The sequence below is a fragment of the Aulostomus chinensis genome, chromosome 17 (assembly GCF_037954235.1).
Source record: "Aulostomus chinensis isolate RoL2024-O1b breed Wild chromosome 17, RoL_Achi_v1.0, whole genome shotgun sequence".
Lineage (NCBI taxonomy): Eukaryota > Metazoa > Chordata > Actinopteri > Syngnathiformes > Aulostomidae > Aulostomus > Aulostomus chinensis.
Window position 1 is genome coordinate 5,460,812 of NC_141336.1, and position 19,103 is coordinate 5,479,914.

Here is a 19,103-nt window from a genome sequence, read left to right on the forward strand (position 1 = left end):
AAACACAACTGGTCCCACACATTTGTGCTGCTCATCATAACAGCTAACTTGTTTTGTCTTCTTGGATTAGCTAGGCCATACACTGCACGAGCTGTTTTCTTAACATGGCTGGCGGTCACAAGGTTTTAGTTTGTCTCATTTCGACAATCAATCTCATAATTCTAAATTCTCGAGTGCCCTTAGTCCTGTTATTTTATTTATTTTTTTTATTTTTTTTTATATTTCACAGAAAAAAACTCCCACAGAAAACTTTAACATAACTTAAACCTGTGTTAGCCACAGGCCCTATTTCTGGCATTTTTCCAAAAACCCATTGACTTTGAGACAAGGGAAACAGACATTAAACATCGGTAATGGTATTTACTGGTTTTATGACTCTTTCCTACACCACTCTATTGATGATATTTTACTGAAGAATCACTTTAAATCGCATGGACATTTCACCTCCACACCTGGAGAGGGAAGGTGGAGTTTTTGGTAATCTGCAACATCACTACTTAATCCTACACAATGTCTCTTTAATGGATTATACTTTCTCGGCTTCACTCAGCTCTTCTCATATTTTTCAGTACAGCTGAAACATACCAGTATTTAATTTACTAAATTTTATTTTAACTTAAATAAATAAATTTATGTATTTTGAGTTTGTCCTCTCTGACCCAGGTCCAGCCCTGCTCCAGCTCAGACGAGATGATACACCTGGTTTCCTAAATACCTGAGCTCTCTTCAGGTCCTTTCACTTAGAGGAAAAGAGGTGTATCAATACAAATAATCCATCAGTTTCCTCCTGACCTCACCTGCGCTTCACCCCGGAGCCAATGCCGCTGGATATTGGGTCCATTAGTGCAGTAATAGGAAGCAGGCGGATGACAGTGCTGGGAATCCAAGCCTTTCTCCCCGTCCGTCATTACGGCCCCAGCGGCAGGAGCACAGAGGGCCAATGAAAGTCATTCCAACATGATTAAGTAGAAAATTTGGGCAAAGGATGAATCAGCTTGAATTTGCAAAGACGACGGAGCAGCAGAGCGTGCGCATGAGCGCATAGGAACACACACACACACACACACACACACACACACACACACATTTCTCCATCTGAGGGGGAGACCACATTTATCTTTCTCCTGCTGGTCTCTGCGCTACTGGAGCAAAGGCAAAGGCATACAAGAGAACACACAGTTCCTCCTCCTCTTAGGATTTCTGGAGAGGAAATAGTCTGCTGGCGCGGCCCTGCATCATCTAACATGGGGCTACGCTGCATCAGCAACTAATATGGAGGACAGAGTTATCAAGGGATAATTGAAGAGGCCAGAGAGGAATCTATCAATCAGAGCAGGTATTCTGTATTCCTACAGAACTGAAAACTGGGCGCAGAATTCATCTGAGACATAAAACAGATGAATTCTATCAAAAGAATTTTTCGCCTGCGGTCTGATCTTTGTTTTTGCGGTGGGTTGAGTACAATCTGTCAGGGCGTGGAGGCGAGTGAGGGTGGTGACTGCATGGTACCAACAAACACCAGACTTTGCCATCCCCAACTCCAAAGCACAATGTTATCTAACCTTAACCAAGTGTTTTGGAGCCTAAACCTAACCAGACCTTACCTGTATTACTGTCTCATCATAAAACATGGTGATTCAAGGCGTTGGTGAACAACGATAAAAATGATAAAACAATGATAAATGCCACCCATGGCAACACGCTGTTTACATCATTTCTCCATCATTAAAGAATTCCACTTGACTTTTATTGACGTTGCTTCCATGGTTCTGACATCTAATTGTAGCAGATGTCACCGCATGTTCAGGTGTTAAGTTGTCACAACCATAGTAAGATATTTTTCTATCTTTTAAAGAGACACAAACTTTTGGAGAAACCCTCTTAATGTCCATCTTTTCCAGAGCCAGACAATAAGATAGATTCCTCTCTCCTCTGTGCTCCAAACTGTTTTTGCTGGTATGAATCATACTGAAGGTTGTGTAAAACCTTCAGCATGACACAATATACAATAAATTTAAAAACAGAGACACAGCCGGAACTACTTTCCTGGCTGGGAGCAATGATTTGCTCCAGCACCTTAAAAGCACCATTTTAACTTTGGCCAAACAAACCAAAAGCTTGTTGACAACTAAAAGAGCAACTTCTGCAACTAATCATGGCTGACTTTATAAAAGCGGATGAGGAGGAATACTTTTGGACAAACAAAGATCCTGAACCAGGTCTATTTGATGACATTTTATCTCTATTCATTGTGCTAAACCAGCTAACAGTTAGCTGGTCTCTGTGGGTTTCAGCTCCCTAATGCAGCCCAGGTGACGGAAGGGGATCGATCCTCTTGTCTGGTTTAGGGTGGATGGACAATCAGAGCAATTCCCAAAAAACTGGTGTATCCCTTTAATATTCCTCTCATGGAAAACAATGAAAAAATGTGTCAGATTTGCAGTAGAAATCAGACACTAAAACCCTTGAGGGAGACTGATTGAAGAATAATAAATGATGGGTCTTTTCTCATATAAAACATCTTGAAAAGTTCTTATTGTTGAAATCATGTGACTGATAACAATTTTTCCATAAAGCTACTTTCTAATTGTCACGAGATTTATCCAATGTGTCGCACAATTTTTTTGGACCGATCATCGTTTTTAGCGACTAAATGTCGGCACTGAATTAAAGAAATTCCTGTGACATCATCACGAGCACAGTTAACGTATGCAGCTCAACAGTCCGCGTCATCTGCAGCAACAGTCTGTTAAAGATAAAGAAAAGATCATATTTATGGCAAATACATCATCATCATCATCTCCTGCTTTTGAAGTGTCATACAGTGTAAAAACATGCAATAAAGTAATCATATTGTTAATCTAAGATAGTGAAAATAACAGAAAGGAACTGCCCCAAACCATAATTGGCTCTACTTCGCCTCGTCCTCCACCCTTCGACTAAACTTTGCAGAATAGTTTTTGTCAAATCATAAAAACAGACGGACAAACAGACAAAACCTCCCTCTGGTTCTGGTTTACCGAGGATTTACTGCTTGTGTTGGCTGCCCTCCATTGTCACTGGACATCATTTGACTTTCTAAGAGGTAAATCAGTCAGATTCACCCTTTGGCCCTTGAAATTGTAAAACAAGCTTTGCAACTCATAGATCAGATTTCATACTTTCAGACATAAGTGTACGGCTTTAAGTTTCCCCAGCTGCGTGACACATAGAGGGCTGAATCACTTTCTCAAAGGCCAGAAACCTGAATTTAAAAATGAAGTCTCAGTAGGAGGCTGCTGAATAAAACAGGTTGACCTTCTAGCACCAAGATAAGTAGAGAGACATACTATCAAGAGAGAACTGAAAAACTGTACTCATTGCAACTCATTAAATGCAACACACTGAAATATCAAACTCTAAAGGTTTATTATTGACCGGCCTCAACATTCAGACAGAGCTAATATTTAAACAGAAGAGGTACACAAGAGTTGTGATGGTGGTGCAGAAGGTTCTGGGTTTAAACCTGCCAGCTGACCTTTTTGTGTGGAGTTTGAATGTTCTCCCTGCCTGGGCGCTTTCTCTCCAGAGTCCTCCGTAAACCAAAAACATACTCGTTGGATTAATTGACTGTAGGTATGACTGTGTGTCTCTATATGTCGGCCCTGATGGACTGGTGCACGCCCCTAGCCTCCCTCGTTTGCAGTGTGAGTGGTATAGATGATGGGTAGAGTCACTATGGTAAGACTAGACTACACAATAATGACTTTACCTGCCTGGACTCTAAGTGTATGCTTTGCAAGAGCTGTTCAGGGCTAGAAGAGAGCTAGCCTAGTAAACCACCACTCGCCAGCCAATGATACATCTGCCAGATGAGGTTGTTGGTCATCAAGATTGCACAAAACAGCGAGTTTTATATGGCGTAGAACAGAGATGGAGTGCAATGTCGTTGTCGTCGTCTTCTTCTGCTTATCCAGTTGGTCTGGGTCGCACTTCCACCAGCTCATGCGGGGGAATCCCGAGGCATTCCCACGCCAGCCAACAGATATAATCCCTCCAGCATGTCCTGGGTTGGCCCCGAGGCCTCCTCCTGGTCAGGCATGCCTGGAAGACCTCCTGAGGGAGTTGTCCAGGAGGCATCCTCACTAGATACCTGAACCACCTCAACTGACTCTCAACATGGAGGAGCAGCGGCTCTACTCTGAGTCCCTCCTGAATGACTGGGCTTCTCACCCTGTCTCCAAGGGAGAGCCCAGCCACCCTGAGGAGGAAACTCATTTCGGACGCTTGTATTTGCCATCTTGTTCTTTCGGTCATTACCCAAAGCTCATGACCACAGGTGAGGGCTGGAATGTGGATTGACCGGTAAATCGAGAGCCTCGCATTTTGGCTAAGCTCCCTCTTTACCACAAGAGACCGGTTTAGCAACTGCCGGTCAATCTCCCGCTCCATTCTACGCTCACTCGTGAACAAGACCCCGAGATACTTAAACCCCTCCACCTGAGGCAGGAGTCCAGCGTATCATACTCAAAACCACACCTACGGGAGTGGAAAACAGTCACTGCTACAAGAATTAAAATGCCTGTTTAAAGCAGAAAACATCAGATTTCTCTTTCACCATATTGTAACTATTATTACCTGTTAGAACACTAAATGGACTTAATATAGCCGTCTCTACCTTTACAGCAGAAGTCTACAATTTTGTCACTCATTCACAGTCACACAGAAGTGTTAGCTTGTCATTGGTCAGAGACTCACAGTTCAGGCAAAGTTAACTGTTTGTTTGCTTGCTTTTATGGTAGCTTTGCTTATAACTGAAATTCGACTTACAGTATTTTGATGGCAAAACGGCATTTGAGGATGTGGGGTTCCCAGAGCTTTCACATTAAGATAGTCCCACCAATACGTCACATTAATGCTCGTATCTACGTTTTCTCTCCTGAGAGGAGAATTTCCAGAAAATCACAATGCTGCGACCGCAGAAAATACAAAATTTCAGCCAACCTTTGCCTTCATTTTCATTGCAAAAAGTCAGCAAAAAGTTGGAAAATAGTCAGAGCCTGAAGACATCCATCCATTATCTTCCGCTTATTCCTATTAAGGGTCGCTGGTGCCTATCTCAGTGGCTACGGGCGAGAGGCGGGGTTCACCCTGGACAGGTTGCCAGTCCATCGCAGGGCCAACACCACCATGCTGCCGCCTGAAGACATCTAGAAGCCAAATTTAAGTCACATTCACAGCGACACCGAGTGGTCACAAGAAGTAAACCTGATGGAAGAAAAAAAAAAATGCTCTGTTGTCTTGACCTGGGGCGGCACAGTGGTTAGCACTGTCGCCTCACAGCAAGAAGGTTTCGGGTTCGAGCCCTGTAGGTGTGGCTGTGAGTGTGAATGGTTGTCTGTCTAAATGTGTTGGCCCAGCCATGGACTGGCGACCTGTCCAGGGTGAATCTCGCCTCTCGCCCGAAAGACACTGGGATAGGCTCCACCCCCCATGACCCTTAACAGGAATAAGTGGAAGACAATGGATGGATGGATGGATGTCTTCCCCTGATGTACAGCAACATTATGATAAGTGTGTGTTCTTTAGCTCCACCTAGTGGAAGCAGGAAGTGGTGGAGCTGCCTAAGCCTGCTCCTTCATGGGACATATGACCGCTGCAGCCTGCAGCTCTTAATAGGGTCTGAGGGTTCACCTTGGAGGGGGCACACGCTCTCTGAGGGCTTTTTTTTTTAGTTTACTTGGTCTTTGACTTTTCATGTTATTGTCATTTCTTTTTTGGTTATTCCATTCTGGGATAAGAAGAGAAAGGTTATTGGTGGAAAAACAGGGAGTTTTTTTTTCACCTGTCAGGTCTGTGAGCTATTTTCTTTTTCCCCCCTTCAATAAATATTTTCTCGGTGGATAATTATTGTGCTTGCAAGCCCTTTTGGCCTGCGAGTGTTTTGATTCTTTTAATCATTAACTGACAACACGAGCCAGGTTCAGATGGGCGGCCTCGGTTTGACACGACTCAACGTCAGAAAACGTCAACTAATGCATCAGAACAGCGTGTTTTCATTGGCCGCGAGTGGAAGTCGGTGAGCCTCCCCCTCTTCCTCCCTCTGCTCTCCAACCAGGCGGGGTCTGTGACGTCACTGCATCGGACAAACCTTAAACCTGCCACATTGAGGAGCCAGAGAGGATGAAGGGGAATATTAATGACATGTCAGGAATGAAGAAGTTTCTTGGAGGACTATCGCGGAGGAATAAGTGCCGCTCCGCTTCATGTGATGCGCATTGGTAGTTTCACTTTGACGCGTCCCGGTTTTCACGGGGCCGAAAGAGCCGCTGAAACCCGAAAGTCCAGCTGCGGCAGCAGATCGTTTCCTCTGATCCCCGTTTGGACGACCTGCAGGTTTGTGACCTTTAATATTATTTTCTGTTTTGTCACTTGTCCGTGAAGAGGCGCGGAGGATAGTTTGTCTACGGGGTAAAACAGGTGCAGCGCCGCACTGGACCTGCAAAGAAGGTCTAGACTGTCGAACTAAGATGCTGTCATTAGTCTTAAAGGCCCAAAAGTTACAACTTTATTTCTAAAATTAAAACGTGAACTGCCATTATTATTGTCCAGTTACTTTCTGTTAATAAATGTAGTATAACTTAGAAATAGGATTTCCCTGTGAGTCGGGTGGGATTAGAGCTCAACAGTTTAATAAAACCATAATTATAAGGGAATATGAGGAATGATGCTGGGAAAGATGTAACAAATATTAATGTATTTGGTTTAAGACAAACACTTGTCCACTTGTACAGAGAGACAGCAGAAGGTGTGGTTGGTTTTTTTTTTTAGTTTCTTTTCTAATCAGGTTCAGATCAGCTTTGGTCAAACCCTCCTGATCCTCACCAGGACAGCAGTGTCACACCTAATTGATTGAGAAATGTTGATATAATCTCAAGCCTACTTGACCTTTTAACACTTGGGCTCTGCTTCCTTCTTGATGCTGCAAATCTTCATCCTCACAAGGAAGGAAAACCTGCAGCCCTGGAATCGCTCACATATCGCCCCCCCCCCCCCCCCCCACTGAGTTATTTAAACATTTTGCTGCCAACAAATGAGCTCTCATTGGACACATTTGTCCAGTATTTTTTAATCTTTATAATCAAACATTTTAAATTTCCACTGTTTTCTCACTTTGAAATGAAGCGTCTGGACACGTCTGATGACAGCATCGTCATCCTAGTGATTTCTTTAGAGACTGAATAACAAATGCTTTGGGTTCATACCTGGTTTTGCAGTAAAAGGCCACTTAAGTCAGCCTGAACGAAGACCACGGTTTCATCATCTGACCCAGACACATGACACCGGTCCATCCAGTTTCACTCTCAAAATACTGCATCCCTTACAGTCAGCGGTGGAAAGTAACTAAATGTAATTTTGAGGTATTTGTACTTGAATATTTCAATTTTCTGCTACTTAATACTTTCAACTCCCTCAGAAGGAAATACTGGAAGTCTTTTTTCAGTAGTCTGACTGATGCAGGGTCTTTGGGGCTGATATACCAACCAATGTGAAGGAGAGGAAAATCAGCAAGTCTTCTTTTGATATATCTCTCAAATGTTGACACAAAACTCCATAACAGAAAGATCTTTAATGGAGGCAGAACGTTCCTCAGCTTAAAAGCACTGTAACCTGTTCTGTCAGAAATGAAGAATCTTAGATGGATATCAATGATGGCTTCATCTTTTTGTAAACTGGTGTTAAAATGAAGTTGATCAAACTTCCTGCTATAGTTGCAACATGCTAAGATATATGTCATTCTGTATGCCAGGTGCAGCTAACAAATACTTTACACTAGATTATTTTAACTAAATTTTGCCGCTAATGTTCTCAAATATGATTTTTATGCTAGATGTTTTTTTTTTTTTATTGCTTTATTGGTACTTTTACCATGGAGTTTGCGTGTGTTCTCCCCGTGTCTGCGTGGGTTCTCTCTGGGTACTCCGGCTTCCTCCCACCTTCCAAAAACATGCAATTGGGGACTAGGCTGATTGGATTCTCTAAATTGACTGTAGGTGTGAATGTGAGTGTGAATGGTTGTTCGTCTCTCTATGTTGGCCCTGCGATGGACTGGCGACCTGTCCAGGGTGAACCCCGCCTCTCGCTCGTTGACACTGGGATAGGCTCCAGCCCTCCTGCGACCCTTAATGTGTAGGAATAAGCGGAAGATGACGATGGATGGTACTTTTACCAAAATTTTCCATCATCGCTAAATGATTCTTGCAAGGACTCCTGGTGTCGTTGATGTATTTCATTAGGACTTTGTTTTATTGCTTCTCTTCTTTGTCTTCATAAACTAAATGTTCAGATATGGATCATCCGGTTTATGGAGCAGGTTTGGATGAAGCGGTTCAATCTTTTGACGGCCTCATTTATTAATTTATCGCGTCCCTTTTTGCTCCTCTTCCTCCGGCTGTGCGTTGGAAACCAGTGAGGATGTAAGCCTGGCAACCTCCTCTCCACAGCCTTGAGACCACTCACAGTGTAATAATAATCCGCCTGTTGCTGCAAATCCCAGATTCCTTTTCCAACCGTGAATAACTGAGCTGCGGGGGAGTGGAGTGGAGTGTGTGTGTGTGTGTGTGTGTGTGTGTGAGGGAGGATGGAGGGAAGTCCTGGAGTTACCAGAAATAAGAATTTTGACTCCAAGCACATCCCCTTCCGATCTCTGAGTTTCGCTCAGCATTCCACCGGCCGGCGCCGAAAACCCGTCAAGGTCACGCTGCTCAACAACTCACCCCACGCTAACCTACAGGTCATCCATCATGCGAGACGCCAAAGTACAGAGTGTAACTAAAACAGCGCTGTACAATGATGAAAGGGAGCGCTGTGCGTTTGTTTCACTGCTGCAGATTTTGGGTGTTTCCAAGCAAGGCGCGACAGCAGTGAGTGAGCGCGCTGCACTTGTAGTAGTCAAGTTAATTTGATCTGTTTAGCAGCACATCACTCCAAAAGTTTTCTCATGACACTTTGCAAGTAGAGCAGGTCCAGCACCACACTCCTTCAATTAATTCACACTCAACAGCGGCGACGAGAACCTTTCTTATGAACAAGCAGGAACATTGAGCAACAGGCTGATGTCTGGAGCGGTCGGCTCATTTGGCAGGTCCACCGCTCTCAGAGAAGAGATGAAATTTAAACATTTCAGGTTTAGACGTTGATATCTGGGACAGAACCGAAATCTACTGAAGCCGGTTTTGTTCATCAATGTCCTGGAATCCTGGAGATTTAACGCTCTCTAATCCCTCTGGACTGCAAACTCGGGTTTCTCCTTCTAACACTTATCATTCACCTCTTCGTAGGCAAGGCTGAGTATTTGCAAGGGCCTCGTGGTACATTATATGTCACGGCACACAGGTCATGCTACTCAATTTTATCACGACATGCTGCAATATGAAACAATAGATATTGCAATACTCTACATAATTCCCTGAAAATGTCAAAGTAGAGTTGAAAATATAGCTTTCCGTCATCTGGGGCACCTAACAATCTGAACATCTTATATTCATGTTCTATCTCTGTCGATGCAGAGCTCCTCCATCTCCTCCCTCAAGCTGCAACATCCATTTTCAACCCTCTGTGCAACAGTGTTTGCTTCTCCTCTTATATGGGAGTGTTACACTGGCTATTCAAATATTCCCAAAATAAACACTGAGGAACAAAAGTTTAGAATGCTGACATGTTGTGTTCAGCTAGCTCATCTTTATATGAACACTACTTATACGTGTAGATGCACTCTTCAGAGGTACAAAGCTGTCGTCCGGCTGTGCATCAACTACGTCACGGACGCATGACGAGCTTTGCACTTCTATTTATGGCATAAAGACGTTTGAAGTCAGCCATTTGTAAGATTCATGTACGTTTTAAATTTTACATGCGCTGTATTTACTGACAAACTTACTTAACTACAGATGTCATAACAGGTATTTAAATGAAAAGCCATTCAAAAACCTCTCTGACTTTCAGACAACGACTTACTATAAAACTCGCTTTGGGGTTTTAGTTCGCGTACCTGCGCTATTTTTTTAGGTCCTATATGAAGTCAGATTCTCTCATGTTGAGCGTGAGACTTTTCAGGAGAACCATGGTCTAGTTTCAAACTTATTTTGGTTTCATCTGGGTTTGCAGACATCTCTATCTTTTTTCTTTTTGTTTTTTCTCTGGTGGGATGGACTGTTGCAGCTCTATGTCAGGCTGACAGTGGACAGCCGACCTGTCTGTCAAAGCAAGAGTATGCAAAAGACACTACAGACTCATGACAAGGTGATGATGGTGCTAACATTCGTTGTACAGTAAAACACCAATTTAACATCAGCTAAGACAGTGACAAACTTGTACCTAAAAACAAGTAAAACATCATACTAATTACCTGTAAAGGTGAATTTGGTGTTGTAGTCGTCTTCAGGGGTCATCCTCATCCGTAACACTAGTGGCAGTTAATGTGCCACTGTGCCAGCTAGTTAACAGTACCACAGGGTCCGTTAGCTTTGAGGCTACCGTGCATTCGTTGAATTATGAATATATCTGGTATTTCAGCAAGTGCTTCTGCAAGTTAGGTTTAGTTAGGCTGTTTTCTACTCACTAACTAGTCTGTTGAAGCCATGGTGGGGCATGATGTAATCACACTCTCACACTGTGATGCATTCAGGACAAATCGGGAAGTCTAGCTCTCAGTTTCCCCCCTTTCTCTTACAGTCACCATGATGCCTTCATGTACCAAAATTAGGTACCGATTGACAACCCAACTCTACACTGATTCCTGAATATTGCAAACCGTCCTCTGTAATTGGACTCAGAATGTACTGAGTGAAAGAATTACGAAGTAAGGATCATCACTGTAGACTGGTGATGAAATCACGGCTGTGTTGGTGCGATAATCAGCTGTCACACTGCTGATTATGGGAGGGGCTGTTAGGTTCATTAGATATTTTCAATTTCATGGTGGGTTTCTGGGACACTATGGAGGCCAGATATGGTTGTGTTTAAACCTGATAACTCCTCGATAGTCCCAGAAATGTCCCTGTAGCGGGCGTTATCTTATCTTAACACAACTGGTGTGGTACTCAGCTGGGTGCTGTAGATCAGTAGCACCAGATCTAATGGATAAATGGCTCCAAGCCAGGTGATATGATTGAGTTTATCATTCTTCCTCTCCACAGGATGTTTTATTCCTAATAGGGTTGCTCAATTACATAATTACTCGTTGACTGAAAAAATCTTGCTTGCCAGTTGATCCTTGTCACACTCCTGAAGACTAAAGAGATTGTTATAGATCTCAGTAAAGTGACTAAGTTCTAAGCAACAGATATGAATTGTTTTTAAGGTCAAATGGGGCCGTGTCCTTGCCTGTTTTTACTATGTTTCATGTAGTGCAGCAAAGACAAATTTCCACCGAGGTGGACATCCATCCATCCATTTCTTCCACTTATCCTGTTAAGTGTCGTGGGGGGGGGGGGGGGGGGCTGGAGCCTATCCCAGCAGCCGGGGTTCACCCTGAACAGGTCACCAGTCCATCGCAGGGCCAACACATAGAGACAAATAATAACCATTCACACTCACATTCATACCCACAGTCAATTTAGAGTATCAATCAGCCTCGTCCCCTCTTGATGTCTTTGGACTGTGGGAGGAAGCTGGAGTACCAGAGAGAACCCACGCAGGCACAGGGAGAACATGGAGACTCACACAGAAAGATCCTGTGCTTGAGCCGGGACTTCAGTGGACTTGAGCCAGAAACCCTCTTGCTGTGAGGCAACAGTGCTAACCACTGTACCACCGTGCCGCCCCTCAGTGGGCAATGAATTTCTATTCTATTCTGGTCTATTCTAAGTGTTTAAACTCTCTTGTTGTTCTGTCACTCTTCTAATAAGTAATGAACATAAGTGATGCGAACAAACCCTGCAAAAACATTGCTTCTGATCAAGTCACTTATTCCTGACCAAGTTGCTGTTTCGACAACCGCGGCAAAGCATACACACGGGTTAGACTGAAACTCTTGGAAATCTGTGGGGAGCTATGAAGTCGTAGAAAATGCAGTCTTGCGCTATTTCAGGCAAGCCGAGAGGCCAAGCTCTGCTCACACCCCTGCTACAGTAGCTAACGGTTAGCTCTTCCAAGCCAGCCCACCTGAGCTGGTGACCCAGTTGTCTTCTTCCACATGTTCCAGTAGTTCAGCTGATTCTCCTCTACTGTAATTGCAAATGGCATTCAAAGCAGCTCCAGTCAGTCTACATTTTCCACCTCCACCCCAACTCCTCCTGGTCCTAGAGCCATGACACCGCCAAATTAAACTTCTTGTATGGCGAGAGGAACTATGCTTTTTTTTGTTTTTAGATTTAGCTTAACTTATCGTAATCAAATAGGTCAAGAGTCGTTCTATAACACTTATGGGTCGATTGGTGACTGTCTCGACACCCCCTAGTGGTTCTGGACTGAAATAGGGAAAATGCAACTTTGTGTGGTGACTGTCCACACTTGTAGTCAGAAAGTGTCACGGTAGTTTCGGGCCACACACATGCCCCCAGTTCAGCACCAGCTAACGCTAATTTAAAAACAAATATTTATCATGGAGGGGTAGCTCTGTGGAGAAAAACGTGAGCGCAAAACAGCGAAGAAATGGCTGATCCTGCGTAGTTCCACTTAAAGTTTCCTTTGTGACAAGAGGGGCCTTGACTGAACTGCTATTTTACGACATCATGCTCTTACATAATATAATTTAACAGTTTCAGTGACTCTAAAATGAATGGAAACAGAGGAATGAAACATCAAACCATTTTTCCCCACTTGATATAAAAAAGAAATCCCATTTAAAATAAAACTGAGGTGTGAATGCATCTTTTCATACCTCAATAAGCACATATACCTAAGGTTGAACACTCAAAACACAACAATTTGATACAATATCGCAACACATGATTACCAGAAGTGTCAAACAGGGATTAATGGGTTAACTTGAGTTCGGCTGAGACTTTTTAACAGCTAACCTTGTTTATTTTTAAGTCATTTTTAAGCTTACACTAGGGAACCTGTGGCCAACCTGTGAATGGACTGATCAATTTTTGAGATATTTCCTACTGATCTTTAACAAGTGCGTTAGGTGTCCAGGACTGGCAGAACCAGATTGCTGCACTGGGCCCGTGAGATTAACGGTTGGCAGTTACAACGATGAAACTGATGTTACCCGGGGGTTTAACAGCCATCTTCAGGAACTGTGAATGATTGCTGCTTTAATTGTAATCGCCTGATCAAAATAATGCTTAAGTAACTTCATAATGACGCCGATTTGTAAAAATATGCATCCATGCTTTGTCGCATCGTTTCACACGATGACAATCAACTTTTATAATAGTTGTTTTCTAAATGATTTTGAATTATACAGTGTGATATAACTCTTAAATGGTGACGTATGGGGTTTGATTGTGTGAGCCCAGATGCAAAGGTGACCTTTAAGAAGTTATTAATTCAGATTCAATATAAATGTTTACCTTAAATAAGAATAAATGTGAATCCTGTTATCATGTTTCGTTCTCTAATTTGTAGTGTTTTAGGTAAAGCTGCTCAGCGGAAGACCTGAAGAAAGATTAAATGCTGTATTTTTTAGTAGTACTGTAGTCGAGACAGACCTGTCTGGTAGACATTTGCAGTATGACAGATAAAATTACTCCGACTCTCAAATCAGCCTGTCAGCTCTAGTGAAGCTTCTCGCTGCTCGGCCTGAAGCAGCTTCACCCAGCTCCTCCTGCTCCCATGTAATCTGTCGACCTGTTCAATTCACGCGGCTCTCCTTCTCCAGCAGCAGCAGCTCCTTGTCAGCTTTGTGAGGATGAGAGAATGGAGGAATGAAGGCTGGTTAATGGTTTTGCTGGGGGTCTTTGTGCCGTGGTATGTGCTGCTGGCGGAGTGCCTTGTTGTGAGGGCGAGAGGCTCCACGCTCCATTATACCCAAGAAATAAACAAGTTTGTTTTCATGTTCTGGCCTGCAAACGTCCTATCGGTATGGACGATATTTCCAATCATATTTGAGTCTCGTTTCATGCAACACGCCGATGTCATGACCCAACGCGCTGTGTTTTGTTGCTGACTCATGCTTTGTTGGAACAGCCACTGCTCATAGATGAATGTATTGAAAGAGACTTTTTCTAGTGTAGCTCAGAGATGTTCCTGCTTGTGGGGATGAATAGGTTTGGACCTTGTGTTCTGTCTTCGGAAGTCCTAACAAAGCCGTCTCTTCGTGTCCTACCATTATTATAAGCAGAAGCACTCTTTCTCTCCGGCTGGGATGTGTGAGACATTCATTGATGAAACATAATTACATGTCTTCCTGCAGGCTAATCCAGACCTCATGTTCAGGATTTAAAAGTTTTAATTAGCTAAATAAAATAACAATATTATCATGATAATGAGCGACAAAAACATCCATAAGCTGCTGCACCTTGATATTAATGCAATGGAAAAATGTCAGAAATAAAAAGTAGAGGCCAGATTCACTCACTCCAGCGTTTGTGACGGCATGTGACATTCAGAAAGGGCCTTTTAAAGACATCTCATACGGGGATGCTCTGAGAAGCTCATTTTTGGTTTTGTTTTGTATGTGAATTATAAAGACATCTTCATTGTAAAAGATTCTAAATCGCAATTGCAGTGAGCTTAGTTAAGCAGTATTTACCTCCCTTCACTGTCACATGCAAAGACACCCAAAACAACCAGGAAAAGCTCGGTTGTTCACGTGTTCACATCGGAGTACGAGAAAGACAACCTCCCTGTCCCTCTATGAGCATTTGCCGGAGGTTGAGTGTGAGGGGAGCCGCACATACTGTGATGCTATAAAACTGCACGTCAGTCGGGACCATTCTTGTCGAAAAGAAACTTAATAGCCACGATGTAAGTTTAATTTGGTGGTATGGCTCTGTTCTGGGACCTTCGTACATTCCCGTGTGCGTGGAAGCCAAAGGCAGGGAGAGCAGCGGCAGCAAAGCAATCCAGAACAGATTCCACAGCAATGATACCAGAAGTGATATTAAGTCAGTAAGTAGTTGGAGTGGCGAGAGGTTGAAGCGGGGGGATGAAGCAGCTTTGATAGGCACCTTTAGTGACGTTGCCACATTGAGGAATGAATGAGCTGAGCGAGTAGAATGGAGGAGGATAACTGGTGAATGAATTTGACTGTTACAGGATCTGCTTCATTCAAACTGTTTACCTTCGATTTGCTTTCGTCCCAATTTATGACTCTTATCGCTGCTCAGGATTCATTAAATGACATCCAGGAAGTTGAATATGTCGACACACTGAGCTCAGTGTCAATAAACGTCTCTGAGCACAAACTGCTTTGCACAGGTTCCGCGTTTTCCCACGTTTGTCTTAAGAAACCTGTCCAAAATGTTTATTTTCTATTTTTACACTCAAACATGAGAGGGAATTGACCTTGGCAGGTGACACCCAGACCGTTGACCTGTCGTGCTGCTGCTGTGTAGCTCCAAAAGACTCTGGTTAACCTTGATTCAGCTTTGTTTTTGGCAAACAACCGATAAGAGGAGATGTCTCTTCAACCAGTCAATAGTGATCTATGATCATGAACCAGCTGTAGATTGATCAGTTATCAATGGTTTGTCCTCAGACTCGAAGTTCACATGTGTTTCTAGGCGTTTCCCACTGATCCTTAAAGTGGAGATGAATTTTTAACGTGGAGAAGGGTGTCTAGAGCAGACAGTGATTCCCAGGGTTGACCTGGTTTCGGTGCTCACCTGTTAGGAATTATTCAGGATTTTATCTGGATTTTTCAACCGCCAATTTGTCATATTTATAAAACCGTACGACTGGTAGAACAGCAACAATTGCTCACACCATTTTTGGTTCATTCTGTTAACAGTGTATGAATCTGTGTTACTTTTCAGAAACAGTTGCTTGAACGGTAATTCATGATTTCTTAACTATCATTCAGTGACTGATCGGAACACAGCCAACAGATAACTAGTGTGGTTGATAGCCTGGCTGATATTGGCCTTTTACAGGTAATGTGTTTGTGTGTATGTTAATATATATACGATGCTAAACTTGTAAAACTATACCGTGTTAAACTTTTTTTCTCTAATAGATCATGATTGAGAAAAAAGGCACTTTGGGTAATTTGCAATTGTTTAAAAGTGATCTCATGACACTTAAGTGTACAAGTAGAGCAGGTCCAGTACCTCACTCCTTCAATGAATTTACACCCAACAATTCTCCATCCGCAAGCACATCCTGCACCAGCGGCGACCAAAACCGTCCTTTTAACAGGCAGGAACGTCGAGCAGATCCAGGATCAGTGGGGACGGCCTTCTGCTTTGTTTAATTCCCAGTGAAGTTTATTTCAGTTCACTGTGATATCATCTGACAGCAACATTTGCTTTTTAAATGGGAAAATATCCTGCCTCCATTATGTCTTTGTACAAGTGTTTGTATATATTCGGAATGCACAATATTAGATTTAAAGCAGATGTTTGATAAGGGATCGATGTGGCATTTCCTGCTGTTGATCTCACCTGTATGAAATCAAGTTAACATGATAGTCACAGTTTTGTGAATCTGAAAAAGAAAAAAAAATCGCGTCAACATTTTGAATGAGAGATGTCACATTTCTTCACACGTTTGGAAAAGCCCATGAGTCGTCTTATTATTTACCACATTGTTTCTCCAAGATGAGCAAAGAAGAAGAGATCTCAGCAACATTGGATTTGAATAAAGCAGGGTTGTAACAAATGCACTTGGGGAAAAAAAGGACAAATATCAGCCGATATGAGTGGCATGCCAGGAGTACAGTGAGTCCCTTTTCAATACTGTATTCTTTGGCCAATCTCTAACATTCGCATCAGCCCCAAAAACCCTGTTTCAGTCGCGACCTAGTTTTAATTATTTCAAAATTGTTAATTAATAAGTTAATTATTTACTGATTTAAGTCTGCAACAGTAAATAACAAGAACATCATAGTCAAAGTCAAAATTAAATGATTTTCCAAATAATCTTCCAGACTTCCTGTTTCTTACCATGATAGAAAGTTAACAACAGAAAGTAGGAATGCAGCAGAACCAGGAACCTGTTGGGCTGATGGTTAAAGAACATCAACGATCACATTTAAATAAAGGATGAAATAAATACAGACTGTGTCCTTTGACCCTTCGGTGCTTACCTGGTGGTTTACCATGGATGGCTGCCATGAACACCAGTCTGTCCAAAGCTCAAACCCGGCACAGACGTTCTTACAAAACAGCTCTGTGTCTGTTGATGGTTTAAGTGTCAGCTGAGCTGCCTGAAGACGTAAGTGAAGCTTTTGATTTTGTCCTGTGTTTTTGATTGCATTGTTTCTTTTAACTGTGGTTGGAGGAATGTTCAGCTTTTCTTTTCCAGAGCAGCCGTCCAAGAATGCATGAAGTAGTTTTAAAAATGTTAATGTCTCTGGAGTTTAGGATGATCTTCAGAGTTTAAGTATGAAATAACTATGTTGTAATCATTTAATATTTTTGAAATGTGTCTGTAAGATGATCAGTTTTAACATAAAGCTATCAAATGTCAATCAACAGTAAATCAATCGGCTACTTTGATCCTCTCTTTGTCAATAAACTGATCTTTGGACATTGGACTGTGGGGACAGAAGACATTTTTCAAACTGAATGAAGGCTTCGGGGATTTTCAGTCCATGCAGTAAAACAATTAACGGTGTGAACCCAAAATACGTACGGGAGACATATTTTCATGAACACCCGCCAATATTTTCAGGCTGTGATTAATGCAGTTTGTCATTGCCAGATATTTTAACCTTTTTGATGGTCCTAACAAATCCTGGGCAGTCTACGCTTCTTGTGGTAAACGTAAGCTTAAGATTCTGATCCTTCATCAGAATCACTTTATTCAACATCTCTTTAAAATTTTGACCCCCAAAAAAAAAGAGCGGTTTTGCAAACTAAATTCTATAAATTGAACACAACACTCTCCTCTGCACAGCTGGGAAGCAATGAGTGACTTGGCCGAGACCAAAATTAGACAAATGCCATGAAACTGCAGGTTGCAGAGTATAAAAAAAAATGCAAATAATTTAAAATGCTGTTTCATTCATTGAGGCAGATGTGAATTATTTCTTCTCTCACTACAGAAAATGTTGCTATACTGTATTTTTGTCTAATGGTATTGTTTAGCCGAGGCTGCCCAGCCTGTTTTAATTTTCTCAAGGTCTTAAAAGCGCAAATACAAGTTTAAATGTGTTGGCATGTTGGCTGTTTCTAATTATGAGTTTGAGCAGAGCAGCGGAGGAGGAACTCTACAAACTGCAGTGTCACTGCTGAGACTTTGATAAAATTGGCCAAATCTTGCATTAATTCTTTAAAACTCTGTTAGGATTTAAAGATCCAGCAGCTTGACTGTCCTTTTTTTTTTTACTGGTTTTATTTTGACTTGTAATAGCATGAAGAGCACGGCTGGAAATAACTACATAGGCAATGGCTCCATTGGTGGAGGTGTCCCCGTAAGTCCTGCACATTTTGTATTTATCAACGACAACAAGCTCCTCTGGCTGTGAAATGGTAACACATGATAGGCAACTGAAAAATACTGCACCAGACTGAAATTAAATACATTTTATCTATGTTTTCTAATTTGTCTGGACATCCTTTTGATCATCACAGTCATGACCGTGGGATTTTATCTGATTCAGCCAGACAGTAGCGAATGGCTCAATCTGTCCAGCTGTGCAATCAGATAGTCCGCTGATTCACTGGACCAATTACCCACCAAGTTTAGGTAAAAACTTCATTTCCCGGCTGTAGTTGAGTCGATTGAATGTTACAAGCTTTTAATGTCACGTGCAGATGGGAACAACTTAAAAATTACAACTGGAATAACTGTGAAAAGATCAAAGAGGTAAGTGCTCAGGCTTGCTTGAGGCCACTTTGACCTGACCTGGGTGAAACGCATGTTGATTTATACTGTGATTGACCTCATGACTATTTGGCATAGAGCATCCTGTCCATTCAATGCCCCTGCAAAGCAGTTCAGAGCTTTAAAAAACTCATGTCAAAAGATTTCACGAGTTCATGTTTGTGAAGTGTTGTGCAGAACAG

The 19,103-nt window shown here is 42.4% G+C and overlaps 1 protein-coding gene across 2 annotated transcripts in view; it reads left to right on the forward strand.

Annotated features, from left to right (window-relative positions):
• Positions 1 to 6,127: 6,127 nt before the first annotated feature.
• esr2b (estrogen receptor 2b) overlaps positions 6,128 to 19,103 on the forward strand; it is a 40,129-nt gene continuing 27,153 nt past the window's right edge. For both annotated transcript variants that reach the window (XM_086183392.1, XM_086183391.1), the window contains exon 1: positions 6,128 to 6,375. The gene's annotated coding sequence lies outside the window, so the exon portion shown is untranslated. The remainder of the gene's footprint in view (positions 6,376 to 19,103) is intronic.